The 23143-nt window shown below is 36.8% G+C and overlaps 1 protein-coding gene across 2 annotated transcripts in view; it reads left to right on the top strand.

The window, feature by feature from the left end:
• The window catches only part of BRINP1 (BMP/retinoic acid inducible neural specific 1), a 175607-nt gene that overhangs the window by 10487 nt on the left and 141977 nt on the right, over window positions 1–23143 (top strand). Inside the window, exon 2 of one of the 2 annotated variants that reach the window (XM_056812026.1) lies at window positions 12754–12819. The exons of the other annotated variant lie outside the window; for it this stretch is intronic. The gene's annotated coding sequence lies outside the window, so the exon portion shown is untranslated. The remainder of the gene's footprint in view (window positions 1–12753; window positions 12820–23143) is intronic. 2 annotated transcript variants of the gene reach the window in all.

The following is a 23143-nucleotide window of genomic DNA, read 5'->3' as shown; positions in this document are numbered from 1 at the left end:
TATAAGGCATTTTACATGGTGGGGAGGATATCCTAAATTTCTCATAGAGGTTGATGGGCTCTCGGTTTATAGGAGCCTCGGAGGAAAAAGATCTACAAGGAACCTTGGATAGCACTATAAAAAATGTCTGCCCAATGCACAGGAGCTGTTAAAAAAGAAAAGAGGTACTTGTGTATGTTTAAGAGAGTTTGGGAAAGATAGGAAATAGATTACTCTGCCTGAGTATGTAATAATGTGATCGTGGTACCTCCAGTGTATATATTGTGACTACCTTTGAATCTAGCACCACAGAAGAGATAAAAGGTTCATGTCAAAAGGGCAAGGACACAAATAACAAGAGGTGGATAAGAGCTGAGTGACATCATAAAGAATTGTATTTTGAATGCATATAAACCAATGGAATTTTGTGGAGGAAACTAGTTAGTGAAGCTTTGTACATGATGATTGTTTGTTTTGTTTTTGGCCAGCCCTCTCTTTTCTTAATAGTTGGACTGGAGTAGTTGCTTTTCAATATGGTTGGATTTGAGGGATACCTAGGAAACTACCCAATAATTACAAATTGCCATTCCTATGATCTTTGGCATTGATGGTTGCATCTCTACCATTAAAGCTCAATATAATTTTAAAAGTAGAATAGAGTTTAGAGATCATTTATCAGAACTACCTTATTTTAAAGATTAATAAACTGAAGGTCTAGGAGAGATCAAGGTCACACAGGAAATAAATAGCAGAGACACAAATTAGACCCAGTTCTGATTCCAAATTGAGGGTCCTTTCAATTATAATCAATATATTCCTTTCAGTTAAGGTTATAGAATTTAAAAATAGAAAAGACCTGAGAGATCTAGTTTAACTTCATCATATTGTAGAAGAGGATGCTTGAGGCCCAGAGAATTGTCTAGCCCAATGTCCCATAGTTGACTATAGAGATAAGAATTGAACGTAGGTCCTCTGTCTTTAAAATATATTGCTATTTCTTAATATCATGCTGAGATCCACTCTTTTGAACCAAGCATTACCCTCTCTATAAGATCTACTTTTAAAGTTCAAGTCTTTCTCCCACTTCCCTTGCTCTCAGGATTGGAAGTACCTCTAACTCCTTAACACAGTGGGGGTAATTCTGTTTATCAGAAGCTACAAAGAGGAGGGGATTTGCAAAACCAGGGGATACTTAATGGGCTGAGAGGGAAGATTGACAAGTGGGAAAAGGGTGCTGAAAGGAAGGTTGCTAGAGCTTATAAAAGGAAAACTCCCCACTTTTACAAGATGCTATTTGACAGAACCAAATAATGTGAGAAGTAGTGTTCTTTTCTGCCTGTGTGCTTGGAATACAGGTGCAGGGAACTGGAAAAATGGCAAATTTAGGAGCACTTAAAGCTACTGATTCAATGTGTTTTCTGATCCTGTCTCTAGAGATACTGGCATTTATTTACTAGTAGTTAATTCTCTAAGATGATTGTTTGGAGTGAACTACTTTTTGGTCATATTATCCTTAATGAGTCTTTTTTTGGAGGGTGCAGGGAAGAGCAGTGATATGGATTAAAACATTGGTTTTTAACCACCATAGTCTCAGGATCTCTTTATGCTCTTAAAAATCACTGACGAATCTCTACCCCCAAGAGCTGTTTTCTATATAGATTATATGTAATGCTATTTACTATGTTAGAAATTAAAATGTCTTAGTGTTATTATGAAAATAATTCTGACCCTATGGACCCCCTGACAGATTCTCAGAGACCCTCAGAGTTGCTAGACTCTATTTTGAGAACCATTAGAATAGGATAGAAATGTGAACAAAGGTTTTAGGACAGTCTATAGTCTCTATCCCTTGGGGTACAACCAGAAAAATTGAAGTGATGACTGGCTGGATAATTCCTGATGTGTGTGTGTCCTTGCCTAAGTCTTTTTTCCTTTCCTGTTTAAACTCCCCAAGATCTTTATGTGGCATGAATTTCAAGACCTTCATCATATTGGTTACCTTCAATTCATTTCAAGAAGCAGTTATTAGGTGCCTACTACTGTAATGTACTGCTGCTAGACATGGTGGAAACAGAAAGAAAAAAAAAAGCCCCTGCCCTCAAGGAGCTAACATTCAAAGAAGTGGATGAGAGAACATATATACAAATAAGTAACAATAAAAACATATGCACATATGTGTGTATGTACATGCATGTATTCACACATATAATTAATTTTGGTTTGGGAGGAGAGCACCAACGAGGAGGGTGACTGTGGAAAGCCTCATAAAGAAGGTATCATGAACAGAGCCTTAAGGGGAATAGAGGTGTCAAGAGGTAGAGAGGAGGAGGAAGAACATTCCAGGTAGGAAATTTATGCTGCCCTCCTCTGGATGATTGTCTTCTTATTAACATCATTCCCCGAAAGTACTGCCTAGAATTGAATTGAATATTCCAGATGTGTTCTGACTAGGGAGGTACAGTAGGATTTAATCTCTTTATTTCATAATGCCCTATTTCTCATAATGAAGCCCCATCTGCACCAGGAGACAGATTGGATGACTTTTAAGCTTCCTTTCAATGGTAACATTTTGTGTTTTAAGAACTGTTTCCATTCTAGCATTCTATATTTTAACATTCTACTTTCTAAAGATCTTTTCCTCTATAACATTTTATTGTTCCTTATGCTCTTAAATTCTTTCTGGATCAACTGGGATTCCACTTTTGGGTGTCCTTCCTAAGTTTCTGATCTCCCCAATCTTTCCCATATCCTATCTCCATCTAAGCATTAGACCCAAATTTTCTGTAGAAATTTCTCTGTTGCTGCAGCTTATCAACCAGCTTTATGTTCTTCTGAGCTAGGTTGGGAGCTTTAAATCCATTCCAGCCTTACCATGACCTGTCTACTTATATGGGAAAATGGTTTACTTTATTTATTTTTTAAAAATCCTTACCTTCCATCTTATAATCAATACTGTGCATTAGTTCTAAGGCAGAAGAGTGGTAAGGGTTAGCTAAGTGACTTGTCCAGGGTCACACAGCTATGAAGTGTCTGAGGCCAAATTTGAACCCAGGACTTCCCATCTCTAGGCCTGGCTCTCAATCCACTGAGCCACCTAGCTGCTCCCAAAATGATTTACTTTAAAGAGAGAGGAAGCCAGTTATGACATTGGAGCCTTTGAATGGTCATCTACGTTTTACTTTGACTTTTTGCTATAATTATTTTATTCTATTGTTGGAACATGAATAACTCATACTTCTGACACTGTCTAGCTACTTACTTCAAAGCCTCCCAAAATAGTCCATGAGTATTACAAGATCTCACTCGGGGAATCTCAGTTTAGCATATATGTTCACACCTTGACATAGGGGTGAAATCTGTTGGTCACAGGATGAAACAATGTAAGCCTTCAAGCTAGAGTCAAGAATTTTCAGATCTTAGATTTTCACTAGAAAGCATTCCTTAGAGGCTGCTTAGGAAGATGCTTGGTAAAACCATTCTGAATTTTAGTAAATTGTAAACTAAGGGAAGGGACTACATATATGTTTAGCCTCTCAGAGTTTTCCTCAATGAACTCAAAAAGGAATAATCCCAGGACATTTTACAGAAGAGATGGGACTGAGAAGAGAGAGAAGATGTATAGACAGGCCAGGAGGAGCAGGGTGTTATAGCATTTTGACATTTAGGGTTCCTTACAAGAACTTAGTTGAAATCTTGGTTCAAATTCTGAGAAAACAAAATAAAGATTTCTCAGTTCAAAGCATTTTTATCTTATTAAATCTGAATTCAATTGATTGGGAGGTGGAATTTCTTAGTGCTTATTCGGAGGAAGGCCCTCAGGGGAATATTTATTAAAAGAAAGGGAATATAAGAGAAATTAGTAACATAGTCCCTTCCTTCAAGTACCTTATAATTAAAATTCAAATTTAGGATTCAAAATCAAGAAACAGTTAAATATGATCACATATTTAGATATGGAAGGATTGTTTAAATTAAGGATCATAGTGATTATTTAAACCAAGCTCTGTATTTCTCTGTATTTTCTCTGTATTTCAGATGAAGACATAGACCCAGTGAAGCTAAATCACTTGGCCAATGTGACACAAATGATATATAGCATGTAGCACCTCAATTAAATGTTCATCATGTATCGTTCATGTTATAATCTCATGAGTTAAATAGTCTAAGTACATTTACTTTCATTTTTCTGATGAGGAACTGATGCTCACAGAATTGTAATAATTCAAACAAGGTCACATAAGTTGAGTTGTAAATATCCTACTTCCCTTCAGGGTTTTTAAAGTATCTGTGACTTTATTGGTGTGGACACCCTCTTCACAAATGCATATAGAAGTCTCTCTTCACCTTAGCAGACTATTTCTTGAGTTGTTGAGAATGGAAAAAGAAATCTGTCACCTGGTGGTCAGCACTTGGCAACGAGTGCCTCAAAATTTAATATAGGTTTGTCCACCAAATTCAGGCATGAAATCTGTTGGCAGACCCATATATCAAAGCCTCTCTAGTTTGGTAGAACTTGACAGAGCTTGTTCTTTGATGACAGTCTTTGAGAAACTATGGTCACTTGTAGACCACTTTGAGGCATCAGAGAAGGACTTTAATAAAGATTCTTTTGATTCTGTGAAATAAAAATAAAACTGGGTGGAAGCACATTGGAAAAACATAACACTAGAAAATTAAAACAACAACAACAACAACATGTTGCAGTATCACAGTGATGTTGTCGATTGCAGAAAAGGGCCCTTGAGGTATCTGGTTCTTCGATGGTAGATTGTGTCCATAATACATAATGCTACCTGGAATGGTGGTTCTCAGGTAGGGTATCACATCACTGCAGGAATAAAGGAGTTAACTTAATTATCTCAATTGGGTATTATGAAATTCTCAAAAAAATTCCAAAGACATAATTAAATTAAATTTATTTTCATTAAAACCCCTTATAAAAACAAATACTTGTCACTTGAAGTGCTTAGAGGCAACAAGTATTTACGTAGCACCACTCTCTGTTCGGTATACTGGGCACAGAGTGAGTTATGAAGGATTATGAGATGTAGTCCTTGCCCACCAAGAACTAATAATCCACTAAATCCACTGTATATGGCACCAGAAATGATATGTTAAATAACAAGAGGCAGCTAGATGGTATAAGTGGTTAAAGTGTTAGGCTTAGAATCAGTAAGATCTGAGTTCAAATCCAGGATTAGATATTTACTAGCCGTGTGATGTGAGGCAAGCCAATTAACCTGTTTCCCTAAGTTTTCTCTATTGTAAAATGGTAGTAATAGCATCTACCTCCCAGGTTGCTGCAAGGATCAAATGAGATAATATGTGTAAAGTGGTTTGTAAACATTAAATGCTTGCTATTATACTTGTTATTACCACAGGAGTATGATGTTAAGTTGCTATGGGGACTCAAGTTGCAAAGAAATCTCTGCTCTTCCTGGAAAAGGTGGATGTAAACTAGACATTGAAGGATAGATAAGAATTGGCAAGTCAGAAAGGAAGGAGATAGACATTCTGGGTGTGTATGTGTCAGGAGGAGAACAATCAGGAGTAGAAGCAATTAAGAATGAATAAGGTTAAAATGACTCTGAGGAGGTTGATTTCTTGAGTGTGGGATAGTACATGATAAGTATAGAAAGAAATATTTGGGGACATACTATGGAGTCTTGAATGCCAGCACAAGGAGTGTGATTCAATTTTGTAGCTACAATTAGTATTATGAAGCATTCATGATTATTAATTAGGCAGCGGAGAGGAGATACCAGAGTCCTAGCCTATTCTAGATATCTTCCGCAATGAATCTAGCAAGTGGTTGTTATGTTGTTCATCCTCATTTAAAAGAGGACCAGTGACATCACAGGGTGATACCTTGACTTTAATGTGAATTGGGTTTACGTGAGGCAGAGTTACATAAATTCATCAGCCTCATCTTCTCTTCAAGTCATCAAAGTCCCCTGGCAACACAGAAGTCAGGATGCCTGATGATGGCATAGGATGCAGTGGATGATCTTGGTGTCTTCCATGTGTGACCAAGCTCTAATCACTCCACAGTGCTTGCTGCATCCACTTCATGGCAGTTGGAACAAATTGTTCTTTTCTGCAAATTCTGTCTGGGGAAGTCTTCACATGCTTGGGATAGACATCTTCTTAACTCACTGATGAGTTTGAGACCTATTGGTTACTCTCAACCTGATTTATCCCATTTGTTGAGATGAACCAGGTGTACCAGATGAATCAGATGTGCCAGAACATTGCCTCAGAGTATGCTGCAGCTTCTTAGAGCCATAGGTGAGAGTTGGGTGAAGGGTAAACACCAGAAATAGATGAACAACTCTAAAAAAGGAATCAGCTAGACCTCATACCACAGGTGATAATTCTCCCTAAACATCTCATACACCTCACTGGTTTTCAAACCCCTTCTTACAAGGCTTAAATTAGTGCTTATAATGATCAGTTGTAATGTCCAAAGTTTGAACACTGCCACCTGGTAAGGAAAGGGTGTTGTGTGTGTGTGTGTGTGTGTGTGTGTGTGTGTGTGTGTGTGTGTATGTACACATGCAGGTACCTCCACATGCATTATATATATATTTTTTTTTTCCAATTAGGAAAATGGATTTATTCCTGTGAGGTCATACTTTCTCTCCTGGTTATTGGCTAATGGCATCATTTGGAAGAAAGTAGAGTAGTGTGTGACATGGTGTAATAAAAAGAGTACAAGATTTTTAATCTGGATACATGACTTTGAGATTTTGTTCTGGTACTGTTTAGATCTAGATAAAGTTACATGTACATGCATGTCTCTGGATATGCATACACATATACATATATGTATGTACATATGGAAAGTGAAAAAATGAATTCTGTTTAGAATATATAAAATGTAAATATACCAAGAGAAGCTCCAGAGATCTATAAATTAGAGTGATAAATCACTGACTTAGAGACTGAAAGGGTGGACCAAGTAATTCAGAGAGTCACTCAAGTCTCTTTGTGGATAAAAATGCATCATGCATTGGAGAGCCTGGGAGACAAGAGATTTGAGATTGGGAAGGAAGGAAGAAGGAAGGAAGAAAGGAAGGAAGGGAGTGAGGGGGGAAGGAAGGAAGGAAGGGAGTGAGGGAGGAAGGAAGGAAGGAAAGAAAGAAAGAAAGAAAGAAAGAAAGAAAGAAAGAAAGAAAGAAAGAAAGAAAGAAAGAAAGAAAGAAAGAGAAAGAAAGAAAGAAAGAAAAAGAAAGGAAGGAAGGAAGGAAGGAAGAAGGAAGGATGAAGAAAGGAAGGAAGAAAGGAAGAAAGAAATGGAAGGAAGGAATCAAATGGAGGGAAGGAACCAAATGGAGGGAAGGAAGGAAGGAAATCACTTATCCTCTCATTTTTATTGCAAAGAGGAAGGGAAGATTTATAGTAAGAAATGGATAGATATTGATAGATATATACATAGATATAATATATCTACATATACTCTATATGTATGTGTTCTGTATATATTACATATAGTCTATATTATATCTATAATCTATAAATCTATAATCTACATATAATACAACATATTTATAATATACATTATAGAACCTACCTCCCCAAGTTCTACTTTTTGTGTCTGAGTTTTCTATGCCAATAGACCTCAAGTTCTAGATAATGTCTAAGTTCTCTTCCAGCTCTGAAGATTTATAAATGATCTCTTTGGTGAAATAGACCAACTGAGAGCCTTATGAAGAGTAGTCTATGTGTGTAATTATAAGGGCTCAGATTATTACTAAATTGTGAATAGAGGGTAGAAAGTGTTGGTATAAATGTAAATTTGTTTAATGGGAAAATTAAAATCTTCTGTTCACTAGATGGTGAATTCGAAGATTGTGTCTCTTCTGAAGAGACACTTTCTTTCTTGGGAATAAGGGTTTCTGTGTATATCAGTTACAGACTAAGGTTAATATCCACAGCAGGGAAGAGCAATTAGCAAATATATGAATTGTGTTCTTGCATACATTTCTATTCTCAAACCTAATGATTTGTTTAATTAAAACTTTATGCCTTCAAAAAAAGGTGCTATCACATGACAATATGTGATGAGCCTGCACTGAATGTAAGATGTGGCAAAACCAAATATATCTTTGAACAGAGCAGTATGTCTAAATCCTAAGGTCTGCTAACCAAAATAGGACTTGGTCTTCAGGGAAAGGGATCTGAGAAACTCATTCACACTTTAGATCATAGAATGTGAAAGACACAAGAGACTGTGGTGAATGAGAACTTGTGTTTCTGTGAATCTGTGTGTATTTATGGACTTCTATGTGATTTTGGGTAAATGAGTTATATTGAGTTCACATGTAATTTTGGATGAGTATGCTTATGTGTGTAAGTGTATATATATTTATATGTGTGTGTATGTGCATGATGAGTGGGTGTTCATAGATTACCATGATCCTGTAGGTCAATTGTACTGGATTTGTAAACATGAGTATATGAAATGATGTACACATGAATATATACATATATATACATATTTATATATGTATATAAATGTACATATATTTATTTCTGATAACAAACACGTATTTAGTGCCTACTATTGACAAGACAATACACTAGGGAAGGGGGATGGTTTATAAAAAAATGCTTATTTGGAGCAGCTGGGTAGCTCAGTAGAGTGAGAACCAAGCCTAGAGCCTGGAGGTCCTGGGTTCAAATTTGACCTCCTACACTTCCTAGCTGTGTGACCCTAGGCAAGTCACTTAACCCCCGTGGCTTAGCCTTTACAGCTCTTCTGCCTTGGAACCAATACACGATATTGATTCTCAGGTGGAAGGTAAAGGTTTAAAAAATGCTTATCCCTGTCTTGTATGCATGTAATACATGTATGCACATATATATTGCAATGATAATGGCATGTTTCTATAACTCTTTACAGTTTACAGGGAGCCTTCTGTGAGGTAAGTAGTACAGGTGGTATTATTCCCATATTTCAGATAAGGAAACTGAGGTCACAGAATGGGAAAAGACTTATTTTGGTTCAAAGAGAACAGAAACAGGTCTCAAAACCTTGTCTTATGAGTCCAAAGCCTATGCTATTTTTTTATGGTGCCATGAAAAAAAGTCGTCTTCCATATGAGGTTGTTGGTCACTAGGTATGGAGAAAGTATATCAGGATAGGAACAGACTGATTTTCCTGACTGGAAAACACTCAGAGTCAAGGCTACCATTTCAGCCTCAGTGTAAGATGAGATCACTGCCAGACGATCTGGCTCTAAATTCTGACTTTGGATTTTGTGTAGAGCTCAGTTTCCTCGTCTTTAAAATAAGAGTGTTAAACTGGATGATATCCAAAGCCCATTTTAGTTATAAATCCAAAGATATATTAAGCTGAGAAGGTTATTATGAGCAGGTTGCAAATTTAGATGGTGTTTTAAGACCCCTTCCAGTTCTGTCTAGGATTCTCGGATTGTATCACTTGTGCCCTCTGGTGGTGAGCATCTAAAGGCTAGAAGGAAGGAAGAATTGAGTTAAAAAAAAAACGTAAACAAATGGGAGGAAGGGGATCACATTGCTGAAGGGGCCCCTTCTAGTCAATCACTTTACAGAGTAGGAAACTGAGGCATGCAAGTATATAGAATGACTTGCCCGAAGTTAATTAGTGTAATAGTAATAGAATTAGGATTATAATCTGACTTCTATGATGTGTCTGTCTGTAGAAAATAGAAATGAGGTTCTAGATACATTTTTTCTTTCTCCACTGATAAACTTTTTATTTGAGTTTTTTTCAGTGGAAAGGCTTTGAAAGAGCCTGAGAATAATCAAATTTCCTCATTTAAGATAAGAGAAAACTGAGGCTTAGAGAGGTTTGCTGCTATTGTTTTTGCTCAGTCTTTTAGTTGTATGCAACTCTTCATGACGATGAATTGTGGTGAAGGCACTTTGATGAAGGCAAACAGGTTTTTTAACTTGCCTAAAGTCACAAAGCTAGAAAGTGTCTTGAGGCCAGACTTGAGCACATTTTCTTGTCTCCAGACCCTGTGCTCCATCTACTGAGTCACCTAGCTATAATTTGCCTATGGGTGAGAGCTTTAAGCTAAAACATTAGATTTAAATTCAAGCTTCCTGGATTAAAAAAATCCCCAAATCCAATCTTTGATATTTATTTTCTGTGAGATTTTAGGCAACCTGCTAACCATCTGTGAGCCTCTGTTCCTCAACAGTCAAATGAGGGGGTTGTGTTAGGTGGTCTCAAAGGTCCTTTCCAGTTATAAACTGATAATTCTGTTTCTAATTCTGATTCTAAATCCAGAGATCTTTTAAGTAAATCATGCTAATGCCAGAGGACAGTTGAAGAGTTGGAAGGGAGAGAAAAGATGAGAAGAGATAAAATAGTGAATTGGGATATGGAGCTATGAGGATCAGGAAGTTAAGTTTGAGAATTTATCAAAATAAGAAGACTTGGAGTCTTCTGTTATTTGCCATCATCCAATCTGAGTGTTTTCTAAAAACTCAGTCAAAACCCACATAAATTTCAGATCTCCTGCTGACTTCCAGCCAAGTAGCCTAAGCATCCTTTTCTCAATGTTATTATTCGAGAGGGGGTCTGAAATAGGGCTTTGAAAACCTCCTTCACTGTTAATAAAAAAAAAAAAAAGATTTATGTTGATCTGGGGTTTCCCTCTCTATTTAACCATAACTGCTTTTAACTCTAGCTTTATTGTTATTGCTGCAAATCTGATACATCTATCTATTTTTTCATGGTTTCTGCTCCATCTGTAATGGAGAAAACATTCACCTAACTGTGTCTTCTTGATTTTTCAAAAACTAGATCTTGCTTTAGGTCAGAGGAAGGGATTAAAGACAGGAGGAAGAGAGAACTATCCTAGTTTTGCTTGAGAAGTCTCTAATTCCTTTTTTCATAGAAGGAAAGAATCTCAAAGTTCAAAGGTGCTTCTGAGACTAGCTAGTGCAACCCATACTTAGGCAGCTAAGGGACAGAGTTCATAAAGTGCTTGACTTGGAATCAGAAAGATTTCAATTCAAATCCTGCCTTAGATACATACTGGTGGTGTGATTTTTCAGCAAGTCTCAACCTCTTAGGGGTTCATTTTCTTCATCTCTAAAATAGGAATAATAATAGCACTTATCTCAAAGGGTTATTGTGAGAAGCAGATGAGATAAAATATGTAAAGCTTTTAAAAATCCTTATGGCTTTAGATATATGGTAGTTGTTTCTTCTCTTCCTCTTCCAAATTAGTCTCCCAAGCCATTAATAGCTATCATACTTGTTGTACCCCCTGTACTTTTCTGTTCCTTCTTCTCTTCTATAGGCTAACCATCTTCAATTCCTTGAAGTCCTGGGTGCCTTCTTGTAGTTGCTGTCCAGTTTATTATTTGATTTTCTCAAAGTGCAGCCCACAAAATTGAACTTGATATTCCAGTTATGGCCTGCCTAGAAAAGAGTGGAACTGTAACTAGGGTGGAGAAAGTAGGGTTTTGCCCCAGAATGCTCATTTTGGGCTGGGGAAGGAAGGTTCCTCCTAGCTTCCATTCCACAGTTTTTCAGTCCTCTTCTGGCCATGAGGTACCTGAACAACTAATGTTAGAATCACCCCACTCCCTTTCCAAGGTTGCCCAATGTACCTATAACTCACTTCCATCTGCCAATTCTTCCTCTTCTCTCTTCCCTCTACTTCCTCTCTTACTACACTGAAGCTTTTGGTTCACTGGTACACTGAACCTCTCCTGGTTCCCTGCCTCCCCTATTTTTCTGCTGTTTTTCTCTTACACTCAAAACTTTCATCTTTTTCTCATTTTTACTGTTGCTCCATAAGAACTCTCTGTCTCTCTTTTCCAGAGTTCCATCTTCTACCTTGACAATCTCAGTCCCTCCTTGAAACTTCATTTCTTGTTTCTTCCCTTTTTCTTAATTATCTTTAGAGGTATTGGTATAGAATGTGTTCTTCACCCTGTTGCTACATCCCCCACCCCATTTCCTTTCTTTCAGTGTTTTCCTCATGTCCCAGTAAGAATTCTGCCCTACTCCTGCGAGCCATATTTTGCCACTGTGATCTGTTCCTTTCTCATTCCCCAATGATCCCCTCTCCCTCCACTGATTTCTTCCTACCTCTGCTGTCTGCCTTCTTTCTATATCCCACACTTCCCCACCCCCTTGCCTTTCGCTGTCTTCTATCACCTCTGTACACTCTTGAGGTTTGACCAGTGCAATTAAAATCTTCATTATCCTTCCCTTTTATGGCCCTTCCTTTCCAATAACTGTTCATTTGCTACTCACCCCATTTCTGCCTCCAAGAGATGCCCCAAATCTTTTGGAGGAAATAATACTCTGTGCCTTGATACCATTTTCTTCTTCTGGGATTTCCCCAGATGTGATTATAGGTTTGTGTGTATGTTGGGGAACTTCTCTGTATACCAGCCTTCTTTCCTCTTTACCTTCTTGGGATTTTCAGCTTTAACTACCCTCTGCTACCAGTTATCCATTCCCTCCCCACCCCACCAGGCCCAACCTTTACCTCTTAGATTTCTTAATTGTAAACCTGGGGATTTGTCCTCCATTGTCCTGTATAAACCTTAGAAATTTAGCTGTTCTTTTTATGCAGAACAATTAATCTGAAAGCGGAAGGGTTTTCTAGGTTTATATGAGATAATCTTTGATCACTTCCAGTGATTATAGCTAATATTTATATAGCAATTTAGGGTTTACTTAATACCTTACATATATTATCTCATTTGATCTTCACCAAAGCCCTATGACATAGGTGCTATTATTTCCTCATTTTACAGGGGAGGAAACTGAGACATCAAGCGAATAAGAACATCACAATTACTAAGTGTCTGAAGCTATCTCAGGTATTGGTTCCCACCTCCAAATAAGGTCATTAATCAGTGTTTCTCACTTTACAGTTAGTAAGAGACTTAAATGCACAAAATGATAAATATGATGAATGATTTTTAAAAGTTTTAATGATATTTTGTCTTTACATGACATTACACATTAATCCCACATCATAAAAGGTCTCTTGCAACAAAGTAAAACAATTAAGTAAAATTAATAATACAGTGACCTCATCTAAAAGTGTAAGCAACATTTCACATCTCATATGTTCACCTATTATTTAAAAAAATGAACAGAAATCTATGTCTCTCACATCCCCATTAAGAAAAATAAAAATAAATTTCTTACAACATATTCACAATCAAACAAAAAATTATTGAATGACTACATATAAAAATATATTTCCTTAATTTCATTCCCTAAATTCATAACCTTTGCATATTTTATCACAAACTCTACAGAATCTTGAATGACCATTGTATTGATCACAGTTCTTAACAATTTTCAAAGATATTTGTTTTGCCAGAGCTATTGTTATTAAAAAAAATTTCCTATTCTGTCCATTTAATTGTTCATCAGCTTATAAAATTCCTCAGAACTGTTTGTTTATATAATATTGATGTTAAAGATTAAGTTGTTCTAATTTTCCTCATTTCATTTTGAATCGATTAATTTCTTTTTGTTTTTTTTTGAAGTCATCTATTTCCTCATTTCTTATAGTACAATAGTCATCTATCATGTCCTATCATTCCTTAATTGATGGGCATCCAATTTTCATTTTAGTATTGTGATGACAAAATTACGTGATTTAAAAAAAAATAATGTTTGATGGAGAATTGCATTTGAATTCCCAACTTTTCTCTTTCCCTTTTAACCCTACGCTAGAGAAAGCCAATATTTGAGACATATACATAAACAAACATATATATGTGTGTGTGTGTGAAACTATACAATACTGTAGATAATTCCATATGTCCATTATATCAGTTCTCTATTTAAGATAGATTACATCTTCCTTCATAAATCCTTTGTTGTTGATTTGAATATTCATATAACTTAGAATAGCTTAGTCATTCACATTTACTCTTGGAACAGTATTGCTATTACTGAATATAATATTCTCTTGGTTCAACTCATTTCACTCATTTCTTACAAGTTTTTCCATGTTTTTCAAAAATCAACCTCCTCTTCATTTCTTACAACACAATAATATACTGTTATAATCATATTGAGGCATTTTCCAATAATTGGGCATCCCCTTAATTTCTAGTTCTTTGTTACCACAAAGAAAGCTGCAATAGACATTTTGGAACCTCTAGGCTTCCCCTGCCCCCTTCCCTGGTCTTTTTGGGAAACAGACCTAACAGTTTTATAGCTGTGTAAAAGTGTATATCCAATTTTATAACTCTTTGGGCATAATTCCATATTGTTCTCTAAAATTGCAGGATCACTTCACAGTTCCACCAATAATGTATTAGTGTCTCAATTTTTCTACATCCCTTCCAACATTTATCATTTCCTTTTTCTATCATTTTAGCCAGTCTGATATGTATGAGATTATATTTCAGAGTTGCTTTAATGTGCATTTCTCTAATAAATAATGATTTAGAGCATTTTATATGATTATATATAGTTTTGATTGTTTCCCCCAAAAACTGCTTGTTCACATCCTTTGACTATTCATCAGTTGAAGAGTGACTCACAGGGCAGCTGGATAGCTCAATGGATTGAGAACCAGGCCTAGAGATGGAAGGTCCTACATTCAAATCTAACCTCAGACACTTCCTATCCATGTGACCCTGGGCAAGTCACTTGACCCCCATTGCCTAGCCCTTACCACTCTTCTGCCTTGGAACCAATAAGACAGAAGGTAAGGGTTTTAAAAAAAAAGAATGACTCATATGTTTATAAATTTGACCAAATTATATACATATACATTTGAAATATGATGCCTTTATCTGAGAAACTGCCTATAAAAATCTACCTCAATTTTCTGTTTTCACAATATCATCATTTTTAAATGATAATTATAGTAGATAATTTCAAAGTAAGGTGCAAAAAGTGAGCAGAGTTAAAGAGCAACCTAGAACTCTAAAATAGGAATGAACTTTGATAAATTACTCCATTTATATTTCTTTATCTCTATCTCTATTTCTATCTTATATCTGCCTGTCTCTCTGCTTATCTAGCTTTCTATTTATGTATGCCCATGGTTAATTCAGGAATGTATATTTATTATACTGTAATTGTTTGGTTTGTTTTTTAATAAGGGGAGGAGAGAGAGGGGTGAAAATGGTATTTGTATATTTATAAAAATGGAATTTTAAAGAGAGAAAATAAATTGCTCAGCTTATTCCTCCAACTTCACGTAGAATGAACCGCATACTATGTCCTGCAAGTAGGATGAGGTACTTCCCTTCCCTATTAAAAAAGGAAGGTTCTGTAGTCAGAGTAGTTAACATATTCTAGCACTGAACAACCCACCCCTCATTATGATGAAGAAGTTGAGGAGGAAGGAAATGAGGTCTGAGTTGGACCCAAGTTGGAGGAGTGATGTTGTTTTCAGTTTTTGAATTGTTATCAAGTGTACTTAGGAGCTGAACAGTCTGGAAAGGTTTTCTGTAGAGGGACTTCTCCCTTTCCAGCATGTGAGCAAAATCAGATGTGTGTGTGAATATTCAATGAGACAGGGGTTAAGGGTCCTCCTTGCATTCAGAGTTCTGCTTGTTGCCAGAGATTAGGCTGCCATCTGGTTAGTACCTGAATCCAAGAAGTTGCTGGAATTCTTGCTGATTTTAACAAGTTTTAGATACATAGAATTGTATATAGAAGCATAAAAGATTTTGAGCTATTAAGGACCACAGAGGCCATCAGTTTCAAACCATTCATTTTACAGATGAGGAAACTAAATCTCAAGGTGATGAAGTGCCTCACCCAAGGTCATACAGGTAGGTTGCTAAGTGGCAGAACTGGGATTTAAACCTGGGTTTGACTCCAGACCCAACACTGTACCAGTATCTACATTAGAAGGAAGCAGTGTTCTAACATTCTTTCTTGGGGCTTGAAAAGTCATTAAAACTTAAGAGAACATAGAAAAGGTAGCATCAAAGAAGGAAAAACTAAAGACCACTGAGTCCTCTAACTTCACTATAGGAATCAGGACCCTGAGACTCAGAAGTAACTCACTGGGTTTCACATACAAAATAGAACTGGGATTTAAACCCAGGTGACCTGATTTCCTGTCCAATGCTATTTTCATATAGATTCATTTCCAGAAGATGAAGAAGAACTAGAAGAGCCCAACCTCAAAATTCTTAGGATTGGGGGAAAGAGAGTTGGTAGGTTTTTCCATCTAAGCCTACTGTTGGTGAGCATTCTGGTCAAAAGGAATGTAAAAGACATAAGGCTTTGAATTCAAATCCTACCAGGTGTCATTCATAGAGTAACAAAATGCTATAATATGGAATGTTAGAGATGGAAAGAACAACATGTTACAACACAGGCTGGTAGACTTGGGATGGGCTTTAGACGATAACGTATTAGAGCTAAGATAGACTTATCCTGGAGATTATCTGGTCCAGCCTCCTCATTGTATAGAAGAAGCAAATGAGACCCAGAATTAGGTTGGTAATAAAGCCAAGATATCCTGCTTCCAGGATATCTGATATCCAGGCCACTGCTTTCAGGAATAATAAGATCATAGATCTAGAATAGAAAGGGGTCTCAGGGGTCATCTAGTTCAACCCCCTCATTTTAAAAATAAGGAAATCAAGGCACAGGCATATCAAGTGCCTTGCCGTAGGTCACACAGATAGTGAGCATTAGAGGGAGAATTTGAATCCAAATCTTCTCATTCCCAAATGATTTCTCTTTTAATTCATCTTGCCTGTCAGTCCTTCATTTGCTCTGAATGACCTTGGCAGATTGAAGTGTCTTTCTTTTTCTCTGGGGAGTCTTAGGTAGATTACTGTTTCTTCATCTGGCAATGATCACTCCCTCACTGCACAGAGACTTTGCAAGGCAGGATTGACTCACTGACCTACTTGGGGGATACCCAGCTGAAATGGAGATACAGATTGAAAAACGGGCACTAAAATAGAGAAAGATGAACTTCTACTGCAATCTCTTTGGAGACAGAGGGAGGCTGTCAAGCAAAAAAAAAAGTGTACAGAGGTGAGGAGAAGTAAGCTTTAGAAGACATGGGATCTACAAAGTCAAATGCAAACTCAATAAGTGCAGAAATGTAAGTGAAAGAGAAGCAAGAGAAAGACTGTGTAATGTCGGGCAGGGGAAAAAGCAGTTGCAAAGATCAGTGTTTATGGCTTAAGGTGCATGACCCAAATAGCCAGATTTCTCTTACTGATGCGTTTTTAATCAGATGTTCTTCTGAAATTCACCCTCCACTGACTCTATCTATCATTCCCTGGAGGCAATCTGGAGCAATCTGTTTGCATCTGCAGTATGTACAGATGTGCTTTCTTTCTCCAGTCACACCTGGCAGGTCATTTCTTAGAAATAACACAGAGTCCAAAAGGGCACGTGATATTTGTAACTTGAGTAAGGCTTGGCTTGATACAATCTTCTGTAACAGCTTAGGATTGTCAGCCATGTTTTTGCCATTGAGAGCTATATTTTCTATAAAGTCGAAGGTTCTTGAGTGACACCTGACAAGATGTTGGGGGAAAGTCCTACCAGATCTCAGGAAGTACCTCATCCATGACCCTATTTTTAAAGTTTCTTCATATTTAGTATTGGTAACTCCTACAGGTAAGGTTGAACAAGTCAGATTAAATCAAATTCTCGAAGTATCATCCTATTAACCATGTGAGTCTCCAAAACTTTTTGAGGTGGTCAACAAGGTCAAAACCATTTTTATAAAATCTTTTACTTTCTAATATGGTATATACCAAGAGGTACAACCTACATAAACAAAAGCTCTTTGTGATCTTCAATAATTTTAAAGAATGATAAGGGTACCGATGACCAAAAAGAATCAGAGCTGCTGCTTTTAATAATTGGGGCTATTAAAATGATTCCAGTAGAGGAGTATCCGAACTGCAATACTCAGGACAGGACACTCATGACACATGTGATTTGTGAGCCCCACCTCCTCCCCACCTAACCCCCTCCTTACTCTGGACAAGTGAGGGAGGAAGTGCTCCCTTTGGGCTGCTGGGCAGAGGGGCAGGTGATGTGAGAAATGCCCTCAGGTGAGCATGAGGAAGGGGAAGGGAGCAGCAGCTCCTCCCCAGCATGAATAACATAGATTTGCCAATACAGCCTTAGCCAGTGGAAGAATTATTTCTCAGGGCTGAGCTTTGGAAAGATTAAACTTACAACATATATAGGATAGATTGGATTGGGGAGAGCTGGGATTTAGGTCCCAGATATAAGGAATTCAGATGTAAAGAATTAAAGTTTGGACCTAGTTAGCAGAAGTGGAAATGGAGTAGGTAGAATGCTTACATTTCTTTGGTTCCAATATTTCTTTTTGATGAGAGAAAACTAAAATACATTTTTTTCTCTACTTAGACTAATGCCTGACATATACCTTGTTTCTTTTCATGTATGAATTGTGAGATAGCATCTGACTAGTAAGTTAATTTGCATATTAAATGAGAAATTTCATCATGCAAGACAATCTTTTGGAATCCCCTGATTTTTGCAGATGAGGAAAATGAGAACCACTGAGGTTAAAAATCATGGATTCCCAACTTTTTTTTGCTCCCTATACTCTTGGACTTTCATTAAACCTTCCCATTAGCCCTTATTTGATAGGAAAGGAAATACATTCTAGAATTTGCCATATGCATTTATACAAGTAAAATGGATTAATTTAGAAAATACAATATAATTATTTACCAAATATTCCTTTGACAAGCTTCTTGTGGCATATTTGTGCCCAAGGCTGGTAAACCTGGGATCATTAATTTTGTCTAAGTTCATATGGTTTGGAAGTAACAGAGCCTGGGATTTTTAGACTCAGTTTTTCCAGTTTCTATTCAAGCATTCTTCATTCTCTATTCTCTCTCCCTTTCTCCTTTTTACTTCCTGTTGTGGATCTGATAAACCTATTCTTCCATAAAATATCTTAACTGTTCCCTGTTTCCCTTGTTATTTCTACCCTGCACTAGGATGTAGCTAATAACTAGGTATCAGAGGCCTTCCTAGGTGGTGGGGCTCAATAAACTCTCAGGAAAGCCAAAGAAATGTCCTCTGAATCCCGTGACCTTATGATTCTTTACTATGGGCAATATAAGAAAGAAATAGAAAAATCTTCAAACTAGAATCTTTCCCCGCAATCTAGAATTCTTAAAAATTTTCTTGCTCTGAATGTCTTCCTCTCAATTTCTCTCCTTCCATTTCTCCCCCTTCCTTCCTTCGTTCCTTTTTTCTTTGGTTAATTTTATTGATGCCTTCTATTTTTATAACCTAGCTATTTATCATTAGTAGACTTTGGTTTTTGAATACTTTAAGTAAAACATACCAATACATATGTTTTATAGAAATTATATACAACATTTTACAAGCATTGAACCTCATCTGTCCAGTGAAAGAAGATGTATTTCTTTAGCTCTTCTCTGGCAGCCACAATCAGTCTTGATATTTAAATAATTATTACAATAGTCTATTGCTTCAATTTATTTTTTTCAATTACATTGCACAAATTATTGCATATTATTTTACTGGTTCTGCTTATTTCATTATGTATTAATTCATAGAAATTCTTTCTGTGTTTCTCTGAATTTCTCATGTTAATCATTTTTTATGGCAGAATAATATTCCTTTATGTGTTCATCTATTCTCCAGTTGATGGATACTTATATGTATCTAGTCTTTGATAGCACAAAAAGTCTTATATCTTCATTTCTTTCTGAGAGACAGTGTGTATCTGTGACATGGAGAGAGAGAAAAAGAGAGAGAGAGAGAGAGAGAGAGAGAGAGAGAGAGAGAGAGAGAGAGAGAGAGAGAGAGAGAGAGAGAGAGAGAGAGAGAGAGAGAGAGAGAGAGGGGCAGAAAAAGTGTGTATAATTGATAGAGAAAGAATAGATTTCATGCAAGAAGAATTTAGATGAGACAAAGAATTTCTCTTGTGTCAAAGAAATTGTCAGTCCTATTTTACTATATTTCAATTCAATCTGATTTGCTGATCATTTGTAGGATCACAGGGTTCAAACATTAGGGATCATTTAGTTGAACCTCTTGATATTACAGAGGAAGAACAGACTCAGGAAGGCAAAGTAATTTTTCCAGGATCATACAGAAATTAAACAGAAAAGTTAGAATTCAAGTCTGGTACCTCCAGCTCATAGTTTAGAGTTTTTTTCCACAGTGCCACAATGAATGGGGGTTGCAAAGATGAAGAAGACATGTACTCATGGAGCTCATGATTTCCATGATCATAATAAGCATTCACAGGGAAGCCTCTTTCTTTCTCCATCCATCTCTCTATTCCTTTCCCTGTCCAAGCCTGACTCTTTCGCATTTGGTTTCTGTCAAGAGAACATTATAATCTTTCCCCATGATCTCCAGCAGGGCACCGCCATCCCATCATTCACTGTTAACAGACCCCATTGAGGACTTAAAGTATATCTTGAAGCCATTTTTTTGTTTAGAAGTCAATGGCAGTCAGCCAACTTTTCAGCAATATTTGCTTTCCTTAAGGCTTAGACAAATCAAATCCATTCACTTCTTCATAGGCTCGTACCTCATACCCGTCTCTTTTACTTCTTGTAATTTCCTCCTTGTCTAGGGTGATCCAAGATTTTTTTTTCTTCTCCCTCCTCCAGCATCATAAAATGTTAGAACTAAAAGAAAACTTAGAACATAGACTGCTAGGTCACATCAAGCATAGAACATAGAATAAAGTGATCTTGAAATAGAAAACATAGATATTAGAGCTTGAAGGTATTTCAGACAATACAATTTTTTTGGTTTTACAAATGAAGAAGGTACTGTTAAATGATCTGCCCCAATTAATACTGCTTACTTAGCCTGTTGGTATTGTATCTCTCTGGGGCCCAGGGTAAATGAAAGGCTAATCTGCCAAACTTATTCAAACTAAAGTGTAATTGGTCAAAATCAATTTAGTATTATCTTACATAATATTTTTTTAAAACTGGAATAGACCTTTAGAAATCTGACTGTAAGCCCCTAATGGAAATACTTCTGTATCATACATGCTTTTTTTTTAATCCACCTTTCAAACGTACTCAAAATAAGTCTGAGATGTGGATCTGGAGTCAATGAGATCTGTGTGCATATTTCATCTCTTTTACTTTGAGTGTGTGTGTTTGTGTGTGTAAGAGAGAGAGAGATAGAGAGAGAGAAAGAAGCAGAAACAGTTAAGAGAGCAACAGACAGAGACAAAGAGGAGAGGATGACAGAGACAGAAGCAGAAAGGCAGAGGTAAGCAGAGACCAAGATAGAGAAATAAGAGTTGAAGAAAGAGATAGAGAATCAAATTTAAAAAACACATTAAAAGAATTATAATCATTAGCTAATGATTTTCAGATTTACTTATCTAGCCCTGACCTCTCTCTTAATATCCATACTTGCATTTCTGTTTATCAGACATCCTACAATAGATATTCTTTAAACATCTTAAATTCAAAATAACCCAAAATAAACTAATCTTTCCTCTAAAACATCTTCTCTTTCTCACTTCCCTCTTACTATATAGGGCATCATCATTCTTCCAGGCATTCAGGTTCATAACCTAGGGGTTGTCCTCAATTCCTCACTCTCTCTCAATCCCCATAATCAATTCCCTGAAAGTTCTATTGATTTTATTTTTGTAACATTTCTTACATATGTCTCCTCTAATACCACTAACCACCTTGGTTCATGACCTTATTAGCTATCTCCTGGAATATTGCAGTAGCTTGCGGGTAGATGTCAGTGCCTCAGGATTCTTATCACCCCAATCCATCTTTTGTCAAATTTATCTTCCTAAATTAACCCACCTATTCAATAAACTCCAATGACTCCCTATTGCCCCCAATAACAAATATAAAATCCTCTGATATTTAAAGCCTTTTATAACTCTTTCCCACCCCCCACATACCTTTGCAGCCTTCTGCCACTTTATAATTTCTTCCTCCCACATAAAAATTCTGTGATCTGATACTGGCTTCCTTGTTGTTCCTTGATCAAGTAATTCCATTGCTAGACTGGGACATTTGTACTCTTATTCTTCATCTCTCCTCTTTGTCTTTCCCTTCAAAACCAGTTAAAATCTTATCTTCCAGGAGAAGCTTCTCTAACCTTTCTCAGTCCCCTTTATTGCTAGTGCCTCCTTTGTGTTTGTTATCCCCAACTTATCTTGAATATATCTTATTGGTACACAGTTGTTTCCTTTTTTGCCATCACTATTGAGATTGTGAGTGCCTTAAAAAAATCTAGGTTCTTGGGGGCAACTGGGTAGCTCAGTGGATTGAGAGCCAGGCCTAGAGACAGGTGGTCCTGGGTTCAAATTTGGCCTCAGACACTTCCCAGCTGTGTGACCCTGGGCAAGTCACTTAGCCACTTAACCCCCATTGCCTAGCCCTTACCACTCTTTTGCCTTGAAGCCAATACATACAATACTGTGTGTATTGACTCCAAGTCAGAAGGTAAGGGTTTAAAAATAAATCTAGCTTCTTGTCTTTCTTTTTTTATCCCTAGAACTTAATAGAGTGGCTTGATGATAAAAGATACTTAATAGATTTTTATTGACTATTAAACAGACTGAGCAAATTACTTCCATTTGTAAAATTTCACTATATCATTTGCAGAATTGAAGGGGTTATGCTAGATCACCTCTGAAGTCTCTTCTAGTTCTAAATCTATGGTCCTATGATATAAAAAAAGTTTTTTTTTAACTCTAATTATTAGATTGTTAACAGGTCCCTACTATGTGCAAGGTTCCCCTATCTCTAATGTAGGTGGATGGATCCTTTGAGGGAAATGAGTCCTGAAATCTTTGAAACCCAAGCTGTTTTCTCTGCTAAAGGGACTTTGGGCTTCCCTGAGGAGATTTAGACTTGAAATTGCTTTGGTCTGGAAAACAGGTAAGGCTTTGAAGATTAAAGAGTAATTTTACTCAAAAACGCTATTATAAAAATTCTAAGTGAATCACCCCATCCCTTTTGGAACTGGGGAGAAAAACACCAAAAAAAAAATCAGCATGCAGGTCCAGATTTAGCCAGAGGCAGAGTGGGTGGCCATTAACAAAAAGAAGAAGTTGAGGGGAACTTAATAGCATCAGAACCAACTCATTCCTATAGTTTAAACATAGTTATCTGTCAAAGAGGAGAAAGTGCAGTCCTCAGTCAGTGTTACTGACTTTCTCAGGAT

The sequence above is a fragment of the Monodelphis domestica genome, chromosome 1 (genome assembly GCF_027887165.1).
Source record: "Monodelphis domestica isolate mMonDom1 chromosome 1, mMonDom1.pri, whole genome shotgun sequence".
In the NCBI taxonomy this organism is placed as follows: domain Eukaryota; kingdom Metazoa; phylum Chordata; class Mammalia; order Didelphimorphia; family Didelphidae; genus Monodelphis; species Monodelphis domestica.
The sequence above is the reverse complement of the archived record's forward strand: the minus strand, read 5'-3'. Positions and strand labels throughout refer to the sequence as shown.